Genomic DNA, 5,503 nt, shown 5'->3' with positions numbered 1-5,503 from the left:
GTGTGTGTGTGTGTGTGTGTGTGTGTGTGTGTGTGTGAGCTGTTGAATTGACATTTACTGTTCAACTTACCAGCACTTTTCCTGTATCAGTTTGCTGTAGCTTAGCGTGTGCAAAAGAACAAAAACACTGCCCATCGCCCGTTTATTTTCAGACCCGGTCAGATTTCATTGCGATGCACGCCAGTCCCTCCCAARACTTCAAACGCTACACCTTCACTCAGCACCTTGCAGACAACCTGCAGCACAAATAGAGAAATGGTAAATTACCCGTAATTACCATCATTTGAGCTCAAACTAACAATGACAAGTTGCTTGCTGTTGTATTATTATTGGAACCTCACACTGAGGCTTGTTTTCTCTAATGAAGGCAGACACAATTCCACTTTGAAAGAAGTTGCTACATAATTATGAGAAAACTTGTTTTGGAAAAGGTTTTTTATTTTTATTTTTTATTAAAATTGCAAATAAAAATGAAACTAGCACAATCACTGTGTTTGGCAAAGTTTGCAACAAAGATCTCAGAGTCTGTTAGTACTTAGAGTTTGTGCTGGTGGTAGTCTCAGCTACGACCATACCAGGTTTTAGTTCAGTATCAGCCAGACTTAATACGTTATTGTCATTTCATTGTTTACTAAGATTGATTAACTGTGGCAGCTATCCTAAATAAAGCTGACTCCAAATGTTAATGAGCTGGGCACGCACATCAGAGATTACTTTCTGGAAGTTTCACTCAGTTCATGGAATATTTTGCTAACAGCCAAACTGGGACAACACMAACAACTGATGCAAAATTTTTAAGTAAAAATATCATGCAATGCAGAGTGCTCCAAGTGCGTTATAGTGCTCAGCTACTGTGTGGGCTATACAAAGTGTTTTGATATTGATTTAATACTAAGTAAATTCAAAGCTTTGCAGACATGGATTTTGATACATCGCATGTTTATTTAATCATTTTGGGATTTTGCCTTAGTTTGTTAACTAAGACAAAATGCAAAGATTTTAGACAATTTTTGTTTTAACAATGTAAAAATTACACACATATATATATATATGTATATGGTGTGTGTGTGTGTGTGTGTGTGTGTGTGTGTGTGTGTGTGTGTGTGTGTGTGTTAACAACACATCCTGTGATCCAAAAGACACGGTTTAATGAAACTTGCAGCCCAAGTGAATGATTTAAATGTTAAAAAGAAGCATTTCAAAGCATGATAGGTCTTCTTTAAAATAAATGATGTAGCTGAGATTTGATCCCTAACACATTCTGAGTGCTAACATAGTGTGAGTGCCCACACTTGCACCACAATCTGGAGTTTTACAAYTGGAAACTATTGTTTTCCAACTTGGCACATTTTACATAAAAATCTGTAAACATAAAATGTGAGTGACAGTTAGTTAGGTTTGAACAGTAACTTGTAGTGACTAAAGTATTAGATTAGACGTCATCATGAAGAATTTTGTCCTGAAAAACAACACTGACCTTGGCAACAATTAATTCAACTTCCAAATCAGTGTTTGCTTTGCTTGGTATTCAAATGTTGAAGTTTGTCTCCCTTTAATAAATGGGAAATATGCATCAGTATATTTTTATACACGTTCAATTATTTTATCATTATAAAAAAAGAAGAGTCTTGCTGAATTTGCTGCCTTTGGGACACTCATAATCCCATTTTGCTCTTTTTGTAGATTTATGGTATTTTCCTTTCCTGTCCTTTTTTATTTATTTATTTTTGGCCAAAGTAATTGATCCCTTTGGAATATTTAAAAAAAAGTCTTACCCATCTTTTTGCATCAAGCATTTTGTCATCTCTGCTTAGGAGCTTGGTTTTCCCAACTAAAAAAGAATAAGAACTTCCTTTTGCAAAATCTAAAAATTGGGAATACCCATTATGTCTCACAATGGACTACACTAAATAAGGGCTCTTCAATCAATCTTATGCGTATGACACTAGAGGGACATTTGTAGACCACTACCACTGTTAAGATGCCAAAACTGAGCAGAATGTCACCAAAGTGAAATAATACTCCAAGTCTGCAGAGCAAACAGTAATTACTGAGAGCATCCTCCTCAGGTTGTTGGGTTTGTCGTCACGGGGCCGTTTAACAGCTTGGCCAAAGCCAGATCACAAGGCTTAGCCAAGATGAAAGGGCTTCACCAAAAGGTGCTAATGGAAACAACTTCAACCCAACATGCCAGCCTTTCTGTAAGGAAATGTGTGAATGAAAAAAAAAGAGCGGCTGAGTGTGTCAAGATGGTGTCCTGTGTCCTGTGCTCTGGGACAAGGTGTGAGTTGTCAGAAAGAAGAGACAGAGGTGTGTGTGTGTGTGTGTGTGGGGGTGTGTGTGTGTGGGGGGGGGGGGGTGACATGTTTGTGTCAACACCCCTAGAAGACATGAGCCGATGTTGTCCTTCAGTCTTCCTGACTCGTTTGAAGTTCAGCGGGCCATCTGCTGTAAAACCTGTTGAGTTTTTGGCCACATCTGTAAGCAAACAAGCAGGCATCACTATTTAGTGTTTTAGTGTTAAATGATACAGTCAACACCAACGTTTGTCTTTTAGTAAAATATTAAATAAACTGCTGAGTAAATTTTAATAATGCACCAAAACTGCTACAACACTTCCTTCTCAGCAAAAGATGATCTTAGTTTAAAACCCCTGTAGAAAAAGTGGTGAGTGACACGAAATACTTTAAGAAATGCTAAATACTTAAATTGTAAAAAGTTAAATTAGTAKCTTCAACATTCATAAACTCATAAACCAGTGGGGATTGTTTCAACAATCTATGATTTTCAGCTGCAGGTAGATGTTTGCTGCATCAGCTGTGCAATAAGAGTGGTGAAACGTTTTTATATAGAAAATCCAATAAAGASCAGTTCACATGAATTTACCAACAGCTTTACAAAACCTTTATCAAGAGCCTGCCATGAAGAAACATTTCCTGTTTCTTCTCCCATTTTACACAAATAAAGTTGCTACTTCACTTACGACTAAGCAAACATCTTACTGCAAACTGAGATGTTCCAAAAAACAAGCAGGAGTCTAAATTTGACTTTTGATCTGTGCAGCATGTAGCCTGTCCCTTGCGCAGTAGACATTTTTGCATTGTAACTGTTGTAATTGTTTGCAACAAAACATGGATGGATGGATGGATGGATGGATGGATGGATGGATGGATGGATGGATGGATGGATGGATGGATGGATGGATGGATGGATGGATGGAGGTATGTCTCAGATCAGCTCATTTTGAGGCTGTCTCTTTAAAGCCAAACAAGGCACTTCACAACTCGCCCTCCTCCATCTCCAAAGTGGTCCATTCTAGTTTGATAGAGGAGTTTATGACTATATAGCGGAACATTTTTTAATTTACAAATTAATTCAAAGATGTCAACAAGGAAAGACTTGTCCATCCAGCCTACATGTTGGAGCTAGAGTCTGACCCAGAGAGAGAGGAGAACAAAGACGACCACATCGTAGTTGGTAAATCCAGACCTTTTTTAGATGTTCTGTTGCAAATACATGTAANATGGATGGATGGATGGATGGATGGATGGATGGATGGATGGATGGATGGATGGATGGATGGATGGATGGATGGATGGATGGATGGATGGATGTCTCAGATCAGCTCATTTTGAGGCTGTCTCTTTATATCCAAACAAGGCACTTCACAACCCGCCCTCCTCCATCTCCAGAGTGGTCCATTCTAGTTTGATAGAGGAGTTTATGACTATATGGCAGAACATTTTTTTAATTTACAAATTAATTCAAAGATGTCAACAAGGAAAGACTTGTCCATCCAGCCTACATGTTGGAGCCAGAGTCTGACCCAGAGAGAGAGGAGAACAAAGACGACCACATCGTAGTTGGTAAATCCAGACCTTTTTTAGATGTTCTGTTGCAAATACTGTGATGTAATAGTTCAGAAAATGTTGTGGAGAATGGAGAAAACTGAACAAGTTGAAAAATATGACCCAAACAAAATTTATATAAGATATCTACACAGCACTGTAGGAGACTAAATTCAGCTTTTCTGCACTCATAAACACTAATTACCTGCACATTAAAATACATTTAATGGATAAAATTCATGACATGTCATGAAAAATACGCTAGGTCATAATGACTTTTTATCAGATATTTAAGCTTCATATATTGAAAAAAGTGGCAGGTAATGTCAAACAGCATAGTACATTGTTGATTTACTTGGTTAAACAGCCAGTAAAGAGTTTTATTTTTTACCCCACAGCACCAACAGACAACATGACAAATGAGCTGAACAARGTGTTGATGTGGTCCAAGCTGACAGTCAATTACTCACTAAAAAGAAAAGAGRCGTTCAGACGCTCCAGACGTTCCTATCAGCCAATTGTTTGTGTGACACACCCTGACTGTAAGTGTACATCATCAGAAATGCACTGTGCTCTCTCACCTTTGTTAAAGTCATCTTATATATATTTTTTTTTAAAAAGCCTCTTCCCAAACCTCTACGTTGACCTCCTTTTCCCTAACACGAGGCAGAAATGCTCCGTCTGCACGAGCCGCGAAGCAGAAAGAGGAACGTGTGCATGAATGCATATTGTTTTATGTTGTTTAATCTTGGGAAAAACAACCGATCCCCGAAGACGCCATCTATACTTTGGCTATAAAAACCCGACGCGTATCAAACAGGACGCGGGAAACTTGCATGTCAAACAGCTCTGAGCAGGATGACTTTTAACTGGCTGTCTAGGTGGCTTCTTTATTTGACAGACCTGCATATGTCACAGGTTCCCTGTGAGATCACTTGGAAGCRACTGAGGCATGGATGTGAAATGGAAATCGCTGGGTATTTAGTTTGATATCACTGTCTGGGACGCTTCCTCAACAACACACGTGTAGAAGTTAAACAGCCAGTGCACTTGCTCAGGGTGTCAGGGGAAGAAAGCCCAGAGGCACATTCCATAACTAGGTTACCAACAGCTGTCTCTTTGACAAGGGGTTGAAATTTATGAAAACAAGACATTTCTTACTTACTTTAGTTCATTTCTGAAACCATTTTCTGCTTCAATTCACTTGATATAAACTCTTATTTCTTATATCCCCTTCATGACAGAGGCTGTTAAAGTTTTTATCTGGAATTCAATAGTTTGTACACCTCAGATGAAACACCATCATGGTAATTTTTCCCTGCATTTATTTATTTAAAAAAAAAGAAAAAGTTACCACAAGCTTGATCAGGCAGCAACATCTATGTTCTGGGAAAGGAGAATGACAGGTGATTTAGGGCTGTTTTGATATTCGAGCCGGAGGAATGCCTACAGATACAGCAACGCCTCTGTTTGAGAAGGAAGCTTCATAGATGAGGTAAGACTGCTCACAGCTATGAAACAAAATCTGAAACAGATTAAAAGACATTTTCCTCAGCATGATTCATGAGTCTTGCAGCTTGCCCAGGTGTTACACCTCAAAACAGAGAGAGAGAGAGAGAGAGAGAGAGAGAGAGAGAGAGAGAGAGAGAGAGAGA

General features: G+C 38.6%; 1 long non-coding RNA gene across 1 annotated transcript in view; it reads right to left on the bottom strand.

Annotated features, from left to right (window-relative positions):
* Positions 1-5,503, bottom strand: part of LOC106516681 (uncharacterized) — a 48,401-nt gene that overhangs the window by 15,180 nt on the left and 27,718 nt on the right. The window contains exon 2 of the long non-coding RNA XR_001310124.1: positions 71-236. This is a non-coding gene — a long non-coding RNA (uncharacterized LOC106516681). The remainder of the gene's footprint in view (positions 1-70; positions 237-5,503) is intronic.

This window comes from Austrofundulus limnaeus, unplaced genomic scaffold (assembly GCF_001266775.1).
Source record: "Austrofundulus limnaeus strain Quisiro unplaced genomic scaffold, Austrofundulus_limnaeus-1.0 Scaffold40, whole genome shotgun sequence".
In the NCBI taxonomy this organism is placed as follows: domain Eukaryota; kingdom Metazoa; phylum Chordata; class Actinopteri; order Cyprinodontiformes; family Rivulidae; genus Austrofundulus; species Austrofundulus limnaeus.
This window is presented reverse-complemented; position numbering and strand designations above follow the sequence as displayed.